Consider the following 18,450-nt stretch of genomic DNA (forward strand, 5'->3'; position numbering starts at 1 on the left):
TTAATAAGATTTTAATTACTATTATGACAAGAAATGTCATTAAATAAACTATGAAGCAGATCTGTGATTAAAAAAAAAAGGAAATATAATAGGGAATAGGAGAAAAGGAAACAGAACTTGGAAAAAAAAATCAGAAAAAGCACTAATGGAGCTACAAAGTGGAACAAATACCTTAGGCAGGATAGCTTTGGAGGCTGCTATGAAAATGGTGCCCAAGACTCTGCTTAACCCAAGGATGTTATAGTACTTCAATACTAACGTGCATGTGTTGGCTATGACCTTCTTAGAGCAAAACTCAGGCAGGCACCACACCCTCTCCTCAACTATCCTGGTTTTCAGAGAAATCAAACTAAGTGTCCAGACAGCACAGGAACCACAGAATTCTCCAAAATCTTGCCCCACGTGGATGTTCAGGAGGCTAAGACCTCAGGGTTTACCACCGCACATACAGGAGGTAAGCTTAGGCACAGTGCCAGTAATTGTGCTTGCTTCATTCATTTCCAGACTGAACTTAAAGCATGCTGGTAGTATTAGCCGCTTTTGATGAACCAGAGCCCCTGTGATCCTTCACTCTCTTGTACAAAGTCACATGCAGATGCTGTTTTCAAGCATAGATTTTGATATATAAAAGGAAAAATAGCAGTGAGGCTGCCAGAGCATTGCCTGCTAAGCTTTAACTAGACAGTGTCATCTGCAGTTCGATCTGGTCGACAGCACAAAGTCCTTTGAAGATAAGAAAAAATGGGTTGGGGTTGTCTGTTAGGAGACCATTTGTGGAACTATTGTTGTTTGTATTGTGCTAAAGTGAAAGGGCTTTAACACAGGAATAACCGTTACATGAACACTGATTTACTTGCGGAGGGTTAAGGCCAATAAGCTTGATTCTCCATTCCAGGACAACTTAAGAGTAACACCAAAGTCAATGAACGTCCATCAGGAAAACAGAAGTTTGACTAAGAAGGGAATTAAGTTTAATGAGAAACCCCACAGTCTTATTTAAATGTTATTATCTCCTCTGTTTCTATTTATCAATAGTATCAGCAATAGCTAAAAGAATGGAGCTTGCATAGTTGCAAGAGCTATTCTCTGCTGAACACATAATAAAGGTTTTCAGTAACCAAAAAAAAAAAGGTACTGAAAAGTAATTCTCACTCCATCAGTAATGAAAAAAGCAAGATGTCTTTGAAAAACTGCACAGGAGCCACACTGTATAGGTTAATATGTTAAGACACTTTGATTCACTGCCCACCTGTGTTCACTGGAGCTTGTTAACTGCTTTATTTTTATCATATGTTAGCTGTCAGTCTAGCATCCATCTATCCTTCATTTCTCGTGGCATTTCTTCAAGATGAGAACTAGTCAAAATATGTTTCTACAATTCAAAATTTTGCTTTCCTGGAAATGCACAAAAACACAATGATGCAAGCTCTGCAGAGGAAAGAAAAGGGAACAATGCATTTTCTAGCTCCACTGGAGTCTATTTCTACTCTCCTACTCTGTTTACTACTTATGTCTATTATCTTCTCTTTTTGTGTGTATAACTCCTACTGACATTAATGGGAGGCCTGTTCATGTAAGGAGAGAGGAGAATCAAACCTTAAACATGTTCTTACTTTGACAGCTAAATCCCTGGGTCCAGGAAATTCTACATTTTATGTCAACATGTTCCAACATATTTGATTGTCTCATGATACTCTATTCCATTTTAAAAACCAGTATTTATCTATCTTCTTCCCATAACGTGCAAACAGTTCTCTTGCATACATCTGATAACAGGTTATATACTGCAGAAATATACAAAAACTGGTGTAGAGTGCAGTAGAAACTTCACTGCAAAAAGTTTGTTTCTTAATCCAAACCCTCTCCCTGACATTAATGACCTTATTTTAGTGGAAAAAAAAATACAGTGACTTTAGTGAGTATATTTGTAGGAATAAAGGTTACAGAGTTAGGTTCTCTATTTAAAAAATAACTTTTCAGACCAAAATAGTCCAAAACCCAGCAATGCTGTAGTCATCTCCCCAGCAGAGGACAGCTGACATGTAAGTTGTATGGCGCTGGGAGACTTCCAGCAGGGCCTCCGCTTACCGAGAGTGCTCAGGAAACATGTTTTTCATTGGGATTGTTACATGAACCAAACTTGGCAACTTTTAAGTCTCCTTTTTTACTAATCTGGCATCAATATTTTTGGTTCCTCTAACAAAGAGAGAAAAAGATGTGCTGTGTGCTTCTTTAGGGGGGGGTTCGGTAAAGCAGGATGCTCTCACTTGGTTTTGCTAAAGGAACCCGGACTCTGCGCTCGGGTCATCTTTTGCGTGATTTTGCTGTTAATGCCGATATATGTTCGTAACAGAACAATTTAAATGGCAAAAAGCAAAGATCTGGTTTTTTGTTTCAGATTTACACTTGTGCAAGGCGATCCAGGCAAGTCTAGAATAGCCCATCTTCCCAAGGCACCATGAAGTCACCACTAGGAATCAAATTCCCCTGTGCTAGACCCAGGTCTGAGGTAATCAAACATTTATATTTGATTTGTCCTGTGTAGTTACAGATCTTTCTTTTCAGTCCTTGTTATATTATTTCTATACGTCAAATATGAGTCTTTGTGAGGTGCTACCTTTTGAAATGTCTGAGACACCTGATGGAGAGAAACAGTTTATCTGCCATTCTTCTTGACTCATATTAAGCTTTCTGTTGTTAATCTTCAGCACTGTAACTCTGCAATGAATCCAGGCTACAATCAAATTTCTGAGGCTAGACACTAAAAACATAGGCACGATCCTGACTAAACACTAAGTGCTGACACCTGTGAGCTACACCTCTGTAGAGCTTGATAGAACTGCAGGTCCACATCATCACCCTCAAATTAATACAGATTATTGTAATCTCCTCTCTTTGGATAACCTGCAATGATAAGAGGAAGAGAACGATTTAGGTTTAAAGGGTAGGCAATGGAGGAAAGATGGCTTTGGGTAATTTTCCCTTACAGTGCCAGTATGACCTATGCTGTCCCTCCACTGCAAGACTTCTTGCAGATAGCTTGCATGATATTCCCATGAAAGTCTGCTAGTAACGGAGTATATGTATTTAAAGACACGATAATGGATTAATGAAGAGTGTAAAGCTGGATGGAAGTTTAGAGACTGGTTTCTACTCGCCAACCTGAATGACTTAGAGCTCCAGATTGAGACCAGTTTGGACAGGTCCGAATGAGTATTTTAATTTGGCTCAGGAGTGTACTTCGGTAGCGGTTGTCCATGCTTTGTGAGCTTTGGTTTGCATTGTGGAGCATTATGGTTTCTTTTCTGAGACAATAAACTGAAATATGTGGTGTGGGAGCGCACTTAATGCACACCAGCAGCAATTGGACATTCAGCCTGTGCTAACTACTCTGAGGTAAAAAGAAAAATTTGTATACGATGGACATCAGGTCCTCAGCACCAGCTGTTTTTCTGTATGCATTTGTTCCTATCTGTGTGCACTACTTCCTATCCAAAGCCTACACTAATAAACGTAATTTTTATGAGGCAAAATGATGTGCATCCTGAATCTTGATGAATATGATTCTCACTCTAAGTACTCAAGGATCTTTCACGGCTTTGCCTTTCCTTGCCCCATTCAGTGTTTTATGTAATAAGGAGATTCTGTTGCAAAATTAAATATATATAAAAATATATTTTGCCAGGATAAATTTTCCCAGCTTCTTTGTGGTATTCCTGTTACGCATTCACTCTCCAAAAGCACAAAACCTGCAGTATCCTTTTCCTGAATCTGGCAGCATTTATCTGAGTCTCTCTGTATCATTAACAGATTTCAACTCTATCAAGAAGAAAAATATTATCCTCACTTGACAGACTGGACATTAAAACACCATTGAGTTTATATGATTCACTTGAGATTATATAGGAATTGTCTGAAGCAGACATTGCATCTCAGTTTCCCCAACGTCCATCTGATGTCCTGTCTTCTAAATCAGCCTTCAGATTCACGGTTCTTTTCCGATTTGTGGGAGCTGTATTTTCTGAATAATTCAGATTTGTTGCTTCCAAAACCTGTCATGCTGCACTGGAATCAATTAGACCTTCGGTCCACTGGTAATAATGGGAATCAACACCAGTGCAAATATACATGCTGAAGAGTCACCATGCTGGATTGGGACCAGGAAAAGCAGGGGTTTGTTTGTTTTGCTGTGGAAGAGTTTTGGTTGGCAGGGGGTGCAGTGAATTTGGAAGTCATGAGAACTGAAATACAACCAACGGGCACCCTTGAATGCCAGACTTGTCCTAGAAGGAGCACTGTGCTTTACAGTGGCAGTAATGCAAGCCTGTGTGAGCTGTGTGAGAGCTGTACATAAAACACCAACAGCAGGCCTAAGAGGGTGCCTTATGCTGCTGTTCCTTCAGTTCTGTAAGGCCAGTAACAACCAGGTGAGATCATGCTTTTTGTGGTAAAGAACACGCATCTACATGAAAGTGAACTGAGACCACCACATTCATCCCCTGTTGTATTTCTTGTCAATTTTTAGCCTGCATGTCAGGTTTTTACTTGTATAAAGCCCTGCTAGTGTGACAGTGAACATATGCTGTTAGTGTGCAATAATTGTCCTTTAGCTCCTTGTTGGCTGGATTTATTACCTAAAGTAATCATGCTGCAACAGAGGAAAAAGTAAATAAGATGTTTATGATCATGGCAAATGTTGTTTCTCCTTTAAATATTGAAAGGGTTGAATGATCTCAATGGCCAAAAATGACCTCAAAATGTATGTGTGTGTGTTTATTTTGGCTTGGCCAACTTGATATGATTTTCACCATAAGCTTTCTCTGCAGCCAAAAATCACATCACATGAGCCAAAGCAGATAACAGACACATATACTTCTGAGGTCATCATTGCCTGAATTATTGAACAGGTTTCTGCACCTCTTCTGGGCATGCATTCGGATGGGAGCTTGCCAATAGCATCTCTTTTTCCAGCACATACTATAATAAATGCAAATACATATATTACAGCACTGTAAATGTAGTGAAATAAGGGATGCTGCTTCCCAAGATTTCCTTCTCCTTCCTCACCAATAAAATACAAACAACAAATGCACCATTTTTCCTCTTTGACAAAAAATTAGCATGTCCACAAGGCAATCCAAACTTTGACTCATCAGATATTATAGAGAAAACAAAGTGGTTTGGGGGTTATCTTTGTTTAACATCTGTCAATATGAACATGAAAGTCTCAAGCCTCTTTTGAAAAGAAACACCTTAGATGCTTAAAGGTGCACTTTATTTTTGAAAACACTAAAATTGTATTTCCAGTACATGGGATGTAGGAAAAAACGGAAAATGAACTGACTATAGAATTAACATGTTCAGTTTCTGAGCAGCAAACAGAGCCTGGTCCAGCAGGATGCTTAATTATGCTCCTAACTATAGGCGTAAGGAGACCTATTCTCACCTAAGGTGAGAATTTTCTCTTTTTTAGTTTCCTGACTGAACCAAAAATTGTGTGTGGAAGACTTTGTATCAGCCCAAAACAATTTTCAGTCTTTTAACAGTTGTTATTGGTTGACCTCACATTTTTGCTGTTTTATTTGACCTGAAAACAGAAAGTTTGTTTCAGCATGATAAATTTAACTTTTAATTTTTTTTAATAATCTTTAATTAAATTTTTGCAATTCTTTTCAATGAAACATTCATTTGGAAATGGAAAATCAAACCATGGGACTTTGAAAATATTATACTAAAACAGAGATTGGCTTTTTCTGACCCTTTCTTTTGTTTAAAACCTTGTTCTGAGATTAGGAGTAGCTTAGTCAGTCACTGAGCATTTGCTGCACCTCAAAGCAAATGAAACATTGTTCAAAAAATGTTCTCCCAGTCCCAGTTTTGAGAGTAAATAGCCCTACTGACACCAGTAGCATTAATCACATGTTAAAACAGGGTGCACACCATCCTGTTCTACCAAACATATGTGAACCATATTTGTTTTACTCATCTGACAGTAGGAGACGATCAAAACTTCCAGGGGTTAGGTGCCGTGCGTTAATTAAAAGTATACTGACCCATAGCCTGGGTTGCATTTCAAGACTACTCCTTAGCTCCTTTTTGGAGGAACAGACCTGCCAGCGTGTCTCTAGCCCAGGACTGTCCGCCAACATCTTACTGTATTTTTCTATCGTTTGGTTGCTTAATGAAAACGCTCTGCCCGCCCCTCTGGGGAACAGGCTAGCACAAACACTCTTTAACCTTTGTGGTTCCCCTCTGAAACCTGCAACTGATCCTCCTCCCATGAAAAACTATAAAAGACTTAGACAACAGGATTAAAATAAAAGACTAATGAATATACAGAATGTCACACCTGCCGCACTTGTGAATTATTGGTCTCTTAAACTTCCATAACCCAGCACTGTCAGTGACATCCTTTATTTACCCTTAAGGCGCTTGGCAGCTGCTTAAATGGCTGTCTATGGCAGTTTGGTGGAAACAATAATAATACATTATAAATCAATGAAAATGAAGTTTTTGCAGTGATAATCTGATATAGATTTGCTAACATTTATATGAAATTCAATTCTGTTTGATTGCATCAGCATATGTTTCATTTCTTCCAGCACTATTGATTTTGAAGGTTCTTTACCTATGTCTAAATTATTTCTGTTACAACTTTGCATTACTGTTTGGAAATAACCTAAATCAGCTGAAACCATTTATTTAATTTTTAGCTTTTTTAAAATCTGGTTACTCAAGTAATGTGATCTCACTTGTATTTTTCAATAGACAAAAGCTATTAAAACTCACAAATCTTCTATACCATTTACCTGCTAAGACTCCTCTGTAATTAAATGTGTTGTTATTTCTGGCAAAACCACTGAAGTACAGGGGAAAAAATAAAATATGGGCATAACATTGTATTGCCTAGAGTATTCATATCAATGAATAAAACCAAGGTTTTTGTGTTGAAATGGATGTTGTTAATGCAGATAGAGCAGTGATTACTTAATATACGCAGGCAAGTAGCTGTGTCTGTGTACATATTCAGGTGCTGTGTGTACAACAGTGATAATAACCATGTCATAGCACCCTCTCAAAGAAATATGTATTGTTGCTATTCCATTGATTTACTATAAAAATTGAGGCACAAAATCTTCTGAAATTAGGCACTTTGAATGGTTATAAAAGTGTATAGAAATAAATGACCTGATTTTGAAACCTACTGGATGCTGTATTCCATCTTCAGCTCTTGGCTTGTATTTTAAGTTTGAGCATGCATAGCATAGCACATGCACATTGTCTGTGTATGGACTTGTTAGCTTATACTTTTACTATTTTTGTGTGTGTATGGCATTGCTTCTACCAAAATTTCACTACAGCTTTTGCATGGCTGTAACACTTGTGGCCCAAGTGTCCCTTAGACATAAGTTGGGATGAGAAACCTTAACGAAATAATGTTTTCCCCTGACTTACAAATATTGCCAATTTAGCAGAAACTTTGCTTTGGAAAAAATAAATCCTGGCACGAACAAAACATTCTGCTTCAGTTCTGTCAGAATGAATTTGTGGGGTTTTTTTATTTTTTAATTACTTAGTTTCCATTTGTTGTGGTTTTTTTTTCTTAAATATGTCAGAATAAAACTTTCAATACAAAATCTTAAATTCTAATTCACCTGAAAAGAATAATAATAATAATAAAATAAGTCAATTACTTCAAAGTACTGATGCTTCATTCCTAATTAGAAACCCTTACAAAATGTCAGAATCTTGCAATCCTTCATGAAAAAGAATTTCTGCCTACCATACAGGTCAAAAAGAGCTCCAGCCTGTGACTCATGGATAAAGCAGTAGTAGTTGCTGTATGCACCCTTTTGGCATTCTGAATGTCTTTTAATATTTCTAACACTCAGGGTATTTTCCCTGCTTGGGTACCTCTGTCACCGCTCTAGCAATATACGGACCCCTACCAAGTTCAGTGTATCTTTCCTGTGGAAGGCATAACCACGAGAACTGGCCTTTCTGACCAAAAAATCCTGTGCAAGCATGCAAGAGAGAGACACACACCTCATTTAAACTACTGAAATTAAGTTCCCTGGCTGTAATACGGTGGTCATGGTTGCAGCCGCACGGCCCCTGTGCGAGAGGAATGACTGGCTCACTGGATCAGAAGCAGAACAGCCCAATGCAGTTTCCATCAGCTTAACTTGCCCATGCTTCTGACTACTTCTGCTCTGTACACATAAAAGAGTTAGATACTCAACAGAGAAAGGGACTTACCTAGTAAAACGTTGCACAGTAGAAGTTAAGGATACTTAACACTCACACGTTATAGGGGATTTAAAAGCTGCTTACACAAGAAGTGACAAAACAGATAGATACAAACATATTTCCCAATCTGTATCTCCTCTTTGATACCCATATAAAACTGGAGGTTGTTCAGGCTACACCCTTTATATCACAATAGTGAGAGGAGATTAAGTTATTAGTTGGGTCTACTTTACCCCACTGGTTCAGTCAGGAGTTTTTTGTTTACCACTTATTTGAAAATAAAACCTATTTTGTGAATACGCATTACGAAGTTGGATAAGGAAACTCCCTTCAGTGAGGAAGAGTTTTTACTGTTTGCCATTCTGGGGTCAGTCACAAATGTCATACAGTATTTTTTATGACCCTCTGATTGATTGACGTTTGCATATAAAACAGGAGCAAGCAAAGGGAGCTACAAGCAATGGGCTGGGAATTCTCTCTCGCAAGCAATCTTCTACTCTCAAGCAAATTACATTATTAATGTCAGAGGATATATCCTGCAAGGAGCTGGGATTGCCTGCTGCAACCTGAGGGTCCTCTGCACCCCAGAAGATGCTCAGATCACTGTGAATATTGGGCTTCCTGCAGCACAGAGCCCCATCAGAGCAGCCATTCCCGCACCTTTGCACAACCGTTACCCCTCAAGTCATGAAAAATAGCAAAAGCTTAAGCTGATGAATATGCTGAGCGAGGCAGCCATTCAGAATTTGAATGGAAATTCATTAAGCTATTATGTTTTAATGTTAGATGAAAAAGAGGCTAAAAGGACAGTTTTTACATTTAAAATGTTAGATCACAGGTAATTGGAGGTATTACTGGAACAAGGATATTTATTAAATTTTATAACTACAGTTTACTTTGCTGTATTTTCTAACTTCTGAGGTGTTCTCAGTTTGGAAAACGAAAATCTGAAAAGAAAATGACCCATTATCAGTCAGTTTGATTTCCTGCATCCTGCGAAGCTCCAGGATGAAAGCTGCGAGACAAAACAATTTTGTGGGACAGAATCATACCTCCCTTCAGAAGTCACTATCCATCTAAAGTTAAGGGAAAGCGTAATTAACATTTCCTGTAAGGTTTTGCTTCTGAACATAAAAAACCAGCCTTCAACAGTGAAGGACAAAATCTGCCTCTCGGATCTGCATTTCTAGATCCCAAAATCTGCCCAGCCCAGATCCCCGCTCTGGGAGCCGAGCGTGTTTGTGCAGCTCCCCGCAGCGAGAGCCTGAACCCCACGACCACGCGTGCCCAGCCCCTCTCACACGCCGCACAGGGACCTGCCGCCTGGGTCAGCAAAGGTCCCGCTGTCTGCGGCATACGGCGGCTTTTATCAACAGGCCCAAATCATCTCCTTTTACCTGCTGTGCTACAGGTCATAGTGCCACAGTGAGGGTACTCAACAGAATAAGCAAAAGACTTAAATCCTCTCTTGGAAAAGCAATAGTTTGGGGTAGGAGGAAGGTCAAGAGAAGCTTCAAACTCCGCATGGTATTACTTGTTCTTAGGACCACACTTTAGACTGGATGCAAAAGACACATTTATCTTTTCACGGTAACTTAGGAATCATTCAGGAAAGGAAAATGTAATTAATATCTACCTTAAACATTTCTCTATCCTTCTGGCTTTTTCTTGCAGCGAAATACAAGAACACCCAGAAGCCACTGCTTCTACTCCTTCACAATTCTATAGGTTTTATGTGTAGCTGTTGGTTGAAAAACTGTCATGGCTGGTTATAGTTTCTTTAAAGGAATGCACTTATCAAGCTCTCTACACCTAGGACACTTTTTCTCAACCTCTGCTTTTTTTTCCCCCTTTTTCCTATTTCTCACATTCACTTTCTTACTTTCTTTGCTGCCTCTTTCTCCTTTTTCAATCTTTCTCATCTAGCCTTTCCATTGTTATTCACCCTGTTTATTGCTTCAAGCAACCCTGACATACTGGACATCATCTGAAACTACAAACGACAGGATGCAATAAGCTAGAGAATAGCAGTAATCTGAGGAAAGTTCTTCATTCACTCTTGCTCCTAACTCTCTGTCTTCTTATCCTACATAGAAAATAAAAAAATCAATACCACCTCACAGGGCTTGATAAAAGTGCTGGACGAGTACAGCAGGCATGCTGGATATAGTAAATTAAAGTGATCAAAATTTTCCAGTCGACTCTGCCTATAGCCTACATAAACTAACAACCCTGTCTGCAGAATGTCTGTCACTCTAGAAGCTTTATTTTATCTGTGTCTCTGATTACCTAGAGAATGAGTACATATACGGTATATGTGTGCGCATTTATCTGTATGCATATGTGTGAGAAATAGATAGGAGTAGAAATCAGCCTGTGTTTATAACAAATATTTCCTTTTAGATGGGTAGATTTTGAATTTGCTAACGTATTTGTATGCACAAAATGTTGTGGAAATAAATGTTATATTATGGTGAGATTTATATATAACCAAGATCAAAATTACTGCATTGTATTTAATTTTCAATATGTCATTCCCTGTCAGGCTAGATTTTAGCCAGTGTAAATCAGCACTTAAAATACCATTTGAAGATCAGGCTTGTTACCTTTTCATGTTGTTTTTTCAGGTCTAGACATGGCTTAACAATTTCCAATCAATGTCTAAAAATGTATTAGAGAACTGAGAGACAAAGCAGGCAGCAGAGAGATCTGGGCAGTAGCAGGTTTCATAGACCAAATACAGGAGAAGTTAATTCTGCCCTCAAAGGCAAATGTGCATGGATTCATTGACTTCAGACAAAGTGAGACCTCATATTATTTCACAATCAAAATGCTGTAACGTAAAAACTTCAAAGAGTGTCTGTACGAGAAGGTTGATCTCATACTAATTCAGGAGGAATCTTAGCTTCAAGAAAGCTAATGGCAGAACAGTAAATGCCTTCACCTGCATCAGGATTTTTCTCTGTGTCCACCTCTCTGGGGATTTAACCATGGCAGATTATGCCAGTTTCTGTCTTGTGCTTAAAATGACCTGCATCTGATGAGCTACCTAAGATTAGTAATTCATGCAAGAGGCCTGACCCTCAGGTTTCGGTGCCTGTGCATGCCACCAAGGGAGAGAGGCTGAGTGCTGGGATGTGCTGCGGAAAACCACCTACTTGTTTGGATTTTTATTCCTAAACCCACAGTACTGATCCAGTCCTCTGAAGGCACTAAACAAAACTTTCTGAAGGAAACCTGCCAGTGTGCCCAAAAACCAAATAAGTCTTTGGCAATATGAATGTGTAAAAAAAAAAAAAAGAAAGAAAAGAAAAAAGCTCTGTCTGAGGCAGTTCCCATCACGCTAACTACATCCTCGCTGGACTACACAGAAAAAGAACCTGGGGAGGAGAAGTAAGTGTCCAGAATTTTTTTTCCACCCTTCCCTACAGGGAAGCCCTTTGTTTTTCCTCCTCTTTCTCCCCTCTCTGTTCACCGCTGCCATTACACATTCACTTTTCTCTTTCTGGGCTTGTACACAATTCCGGACTCTTTCACCACCACTCCTCTGCCCCATGCCTATCCCAAGCTAATGAGCACCGCACACACAGCACATCCAAGGAGGCTTGCAGAGCAGCTCCAAGGTCTTGTTTCTGCCGCTTTTGATTCCTTTCCCCCTTCTTGCATTGCACCCCTCCTGCAAAGTGTGATGGTCCTGAGCTCATGAGCCTTCTTGGGTTACTTTTGTCTGAGGTCTACACACCAAACAAGCTATTCGACACCAAAATAACATAGTCCAGCCCACTCAAGCAATGTATGGCAAAAACACATGGCTTAAGATTCTTAGACTTCATGCTGAAGCTTTCACAGGGGCTCTGCTGCATTTGCGGCTCTGATTTTTACAATGTTCAATTTTAATATTGCAATGTCTTGTATCTGTGTACATGGTTCTGTTTACACATACAATTTTCATGAATATTTAGGTACCTAAAAGAGGTTATGTGCACACATATACAGGCACTGGTCCTCAAAACATGTGGCACGGAAAATACAAAATAATTCCAGCTGTGCACTTGGGCAGTGTTTGTTAGGAACTTAAGAGCAAGTGTACTGGGCCATACCAAGCACAGAGGCCAACAGCAAGAACTTGGGGAAAGAGTGCAGGAATGTAAAAAATACATGGGGAAACCTCTTAAGCCTTACCCCAGCATGGAGTTTGGGGACTTTCTCCATCAGAGATTGCATCCACCTCACTGAGGTGCACGATGGGGTGCTCGACTCTCTGCTGCGCAGCTGCAATGTCCACAATGTAGTACATTTTTGCCCAAACAACATATATCTTTGTTTTATTTTAAGCCTATTGATGTAACTTAAAGGACCATACCCTAATCCCCTTTCTGTCTGGAAGAGTGGATAATTATCCCTTATTAACTTTTTTCCTGTCTTTCATTGTTCCATATAGGACTACCACACCACATTTCTTCACCCCCAGTCACCTCTTTTTCCAGTAGAAGAGTTCTAATGTTTTGATTCTTTCCTCATACTGAAGATTGGAGGATTATCTTTCAGTTTTATTCTGATTTATTTTCTCCACAAAGTGTATGTTCTCTGTTACTCATGCATTTCTCACTAGTATCAATGGGTCTTCCAGATAAGCAGGAAAGGAACACAATGCAAGCAGAGGATCACTGAGACTTGAACTGTTGCTTCATGGGCGCTCCTCCTGCTTGGTCTAAATCCCACAAAACCCTTGAGAGCTCTGCCAGACTGAGGCCTGCAGAGCTCGATCTGAAGAAACTCAGCATTTTTCTTCCAGCAGTCGCAGTATCTCACTAACCTGTTTCTCTTTCTTTCTTTCTTTCTTTTTAGGTTAATTTTTCTCAGGTTTATCTTTGCATTTCACATCCCATTTGGTTCACTTCTGCAGAGCTCCCCTTCCCCTCACCCCACATCCCCTGCATACAGTACAGCTCCTCTTCAGCCACTCACAGCCAACTGGAAGCCAACACTTTGCCCTACCTAGAAGCTGAAAGCATCTTCACTGCAATGCTCCCCACTGGAGGTCAAGCACGGAAATAGTGCAGCTCACTTTGGTGCACAGAGCACTAATCTGGGGGAGCCTGTGACCCACAGCAAACAAAGAAATGTCTCCAAATGTAATTTGTTCCCTGTAGGGTCTCTACCAGCTAGCTTTCTACTTGGTAGAAACTCGGTGGGAGCTATTGCAGAGTGTCAGATAACTAGTCAGGGACAGCTCTGCCATACTTACCCACGCAGAGCAGTGTCTTTAAGAGATCCCATCCATTTTTAGCACGATTCCCCATGATGTGAGGCACTGTCTAGTGAAGGCAACTGACACAGGACTGCAATTAATTGTGCATATAATCTGATTTTTATTAACAATCATGGAGAAAATGCATTGTTAGAATATCCTGTTTCCCTCCAACAATATCTTAGCTATTTTTGCTTTCATCTGTTGTGTTGTGTCTTCTGAATACCACAAGTAATTACACCATGCCATAAACTTATTTCATTTTTTTTAATTCAAAGCCATTTTAAGTTATTCAAGCAGTACAACTATATTTTTATGCCACTATAACTTAACAGTCAAATGGATGGGTAAAAAAATTGCTCCTGGGCTGAGACCAATTTGCCAAGTTTCATTCCAGAGCAATGTTTAGAGTGAAGTTATAAATCCCTGTGAACAGTAGATTTGTAATGAAAATGCTGGCACAGACTTCTAACTATGGCAGCACAAATGATATTGCTGGAATAAAAAGCCATCATGTATTAAATTAGCATGTAAGCATGTATTGTAGCATGAATATATGTTCCCCTTCTTTGTATATTTATCTCCAGAGCTGCCGACTGGCATAGGAGCTTCTTTCCTGTTACTATCATAACTTTATTTTCTAGATAATGAGAATGATACAGCAGGAAAATAGACTTCAAATGGTGGAATATTTATTTACTTTATTTACTATTGAAAAGAAAGCTGTTACAGATGCTTCAAAGAATTTATGCCAGAATATGACAAGCATACCAGTGAGCATGGACAAATATAATTTTTGAGAAGTGTATAATTTGGCCAAATCAACATGGACTTCCCCAGATATGGCAAGATGTACCTCTTCAATCATAAGTTATCTCCCTGTACAATGCTAAATCCTGCTTCCACAAAAGGAAACAGAAAGCATTTTTAATAAGATAGTTGCAAAAACTCATGCAGGGCCAACACAAGCTTGTAAAAATAGATGAAAAAATTCATTGTTATTCCTAAATTCAGAACGTGGCAATTCACAAAGCTTTCAGTCACAAGCTTTTGGTAGTAAATATCACAAGAATATCTACTGAGCATCTGCAGTCAGAGCAGCTCTCTAAGCACAGCAGAAGCTACGGGGGTGCTGTCAAGATAGACTCAACATTTGGGCTTTGCAATGTAATATGTTGATTTTACAAAGCCCAACACTAAAGAAATCACTCATCTTTGTTTATAATCAAATATTTCTCTTGCATCCCTGACAAGTTGTCATGATGATATGTTGCTGCATGATAACCGGCTAGTGAGACTGGCTGAAAAAGGCAGCGTCCCCACTGCTTGTGAAGCTTCTTGTGTTTCTCTCACTCTTTTCACTGTCATAGCTGGAATTTTCCTTCTTGCCTGCTTTCCTCACTCCCCCTTTCTGACAGCCACCCCCATCGGCACCATTTCTCTCTCATCTTTCTGTACAGTACGTTTCCCTGGCTGCCTGTACAGGTGTCAGAAATGGAGGAAGAGGTAGTTAAATGGGAAAGCAGTTGATCCCACCTTTTTGAGAAAAATCCTGAGAAAGGATGAGCTGAAAACCATCTAAAGGGAAGGCAAAGAAGAATATTTGCAATGAAGCTTGGGGAAAAGATGAAGTGATGCATAGTATCTGAAAAAAAAAGCAAGAAAGGTGACAAACCTTGGGCTCTCCAATGGCCACAAGCAGTCAGGCAGACCTCTGTTTTATGTCTAACCAAGAAGTGGCAAATCTAACAGAGTCAGTATGTCTTTACATAGGAGGGAAAGCAATGCCTGCGTCATAGATAACAGCCATTCCAGCAGCATCCTGTCCCCTTATCGCGACAATCTCCTCTCAAAGCCCTGGCCAGCCTCACTCAGCTCATACCCCGCCAGACTGAATGAGCTCACAACTTGACACGCCATCGCTGCACCCAAGAAGTCCACCTCCTCTTTAGGCTAAACCCATTCTATACAATAGGCCAAATTCAGTGCTAACGTGAGAATATGGTCCTCCACTGGAATAAATGGACACCTGTCCACTTGTTTGGGCGGATCAATGTGTTTATGCGAAAATAACTTCTAATGACTTTGAAAACTTGTCAATACCTGGGAAAGGGAAATGTTAAATTTCTCTGGCTGAAAATTGCAGGCAATTTTAAATGCTTCATATAAACCCCGGGATTAGAACAACCCAAATGAATTTTAGTTTTTGAAAAATTTCAACAAATTTAAACTTCTGGGAAAAAAAATCTGAAAATATGATCTTTTTCTTGCAAAGTTGCCAAAAGTGGCATAAAAAAAGTTTTGGAATTGTTCCAATTGTTCTGACTTGTGTCAGAGGTTCTCTACAGCCAACAAAAAGGATTATGACTATCATTATTGGAAAGAGCTGTTTCTAGTGTTTCATCAGGGTTAAAATTAGTTATTTTAACAATCTGAAACTCTTTCTTTCAAAATTGTTACCCTTTTGTGCAAAGTTGTGCTTTTAGTGACCATGACTCAACTTTTCTTTTTTTTTTTCCTTTCAACACAATTGCAGCAGTGGCATTTGCACACCAGCATCTTCAAAAACCTGCTGCCATAGGGGGACCTCTTCAGAAAGAGTGAGAAATCATACAGCGATAAAGTCACAGTAAACACTGCTTTTCTCTAAAAGGAGAACTGCAGGAACCTACAGTAGAGCTTTAAAGAAGAAGAAAAGAGAAATACTCTCATGCAGGTAAACTTACAACAGACTTCTTCCCCTGTTTCAGAAGGGGAAATGACATATAATTGGGAAGCTGCGGGCTTCTCTGATTAGCTGGGAGGGGCAGAAAGAAAGAAACATTGCAATCCTCCAAACCCCAGCTTCATTTCATGTGAGAGTTGTCCTGCGTAGAGACCTGCTCCAGCCATGGGGGCAGGAGACTAGTCCCAGCAGAGGTCAACACAAACATCAGCCATTCAGTGGAGACCCAGGGACATTATGTGACCCTGTCCCGCTTCTGCACTCAAGCTGCCAGAGGGAGGCCTGGCCAGCCTCCCTGTGTAATGTTGTTCTGTACAGTAGCTGTGGAGAGAGCGTCACTGTAAGTGGCAGCTGAAGCTATGGGACATCCCAGCCCTGGCACATCCTAGCAGGGCTATGCCTTTTGGAGCTCATACCCCATGCCATAGCCCCACACCTGCAAAGGTGCTTGGTCTTATTCAGGCACTGTGTCCTTTAGAGAACAGACTTCCTACCCACACCTCCTCCTCCATGTCCTGCTGGGCGGTGTGGGCAGAGGGCAGGAATGGGTCAGCGCTGCTGGTGGACTTGCAAATGGTGCTTCATGTGCTGGACTTGGTCCACATGCAGCTAGTTAGAGAGGTCTGGTCTAGGGAGTTGTAGTCATATGACTGATATAGGAACTTTAATGTCACTGTGATGGACAAATTAGAAAGGCTTTTGTAGGCTAGAACTAGCAGATAGGTCTGAAAGATAACAACTGAGGAGCCTTAGTTCATAAAGAGACCGCACTGATAATTAACCTTGAGGCCCCATACGGGATTTTCTTTATGAGAATGGAGTGCAGCTGTTGGTATTTAAATATCAGCTTATGTTGTAGAAAACCAGGAAAGTCTAAACATTCAAGCTTTTTAAAGTAGGAAAATATGTCATCTATAGCTTTGCATTTGTAGTTCCTATTAATTTGGCATTCATCTGCAGCTGTAATTTGGCTTGGTGCTTGCTCCTGTCAATAGTACTTATTAGAACTTGAGAAAAATTACCCTCCTTTTACATAAGTTTGCCATGTCTGCATTCATGTCCTCTCTGTGTTTGGCCTAGCAAATGGGTTTATTGAAACATTCACAAAAACAGCACTTCTTGGGAATGACCAGTTCCTTTGCAGCACATTCAGCAAAAAAAATATCTGTGGTTATTTTTGCTTAGGATTTAATTAGCTGCACTAAGTAGGGAACGAAAACCATGCCAACATGACCCATTGTATCCAATCAAAACACTTCAGATATCAAATACTGGATGTACAAGTTGAACAGCTTGTGAATGAGCTGCAAACTAAAGTAGGGAAGGAGTTAATCCTCTCGCTGGCTTAGAGGAAAGATCACAGTTGCCAGCTTGTATATAGGAATTTGCAGGTTGGTGGGGCTGGGCCAGCTCTGGGGAATTAACTAATTCCTTCATCTTCTTCCAGTGTATTATAAGATGTCTGGGCTAGAGGAAGTGAAGCCTGAGACTGGTGGGGAAGAGTCAGTCAGTAAATAATGAGGATAATGCTAGAAGGAAAAGAACCAGGGAGAAGTTCTCTTAATCCTGGAGTTTCGGAGGAATGGTCCCTGCGTAGCCTTGCAGCTTCTCGTGGGAACCATAGCTTCATTTCGAACTTCATGCAGTGGGAGCCCCTCTTGCTTCAAAGGGCAGGACATGCTTTACCAGCTTTATCTGAGGGGGTTTTAAAACATGACACAATATAGAATTTTTTCACAGCATGTAGCAATGCCAATTCAGAAGCTGGCCTGGCATTGATGGCAGAAGATAGGTGAGGCGGTTTTCTTATATGCGTGGAAAAGAAAGCAGCAGAAAATGGGATGTGTATAAATTGTTTTCCTCCCCTATTTTCCTAATACAAAGATCACAGATAAACTTCAAGTTGTAATTAATTTCATGGTCAGAGTAGAAGAGCAAACTCCAGCCGTCCTGAGGGAGTGCAGTGTGTGGCTTGTGTTCTCACTCTGTATGCAGAAATAAACTGAGTATAGAAATGTTTACCAGCCTATACAGCCACTTAAAATACCAGGAATAGCAACTTTCACGTAGGTAGCTTTTGCCCCTTCTGTCCTACTTTCATATAAACCACCATTTTTACAAACTCAAACATTTAGGCCAGGTTATGCCAATTTGTAATTGAAGGATCAGAGTATTATATTGGATTTATAATCCTTATCAACCTCCAGATACTTCCACACCCTGT

This window comes from Calonectris borealis, chromosome 2 (assembly GCF_964195595.1).
Source record: "Calonectris borealis chromosome 2, bCalBor7.hap1.2, whole genome shotgun sequence".
Classification (NCBI taxonomy): domain Eukaryota; kingdom Metazoa; phylum Chordata; class Aves; order Procellariiformes; family Procellariidae; genus Calonectris; species Calonectris borealis.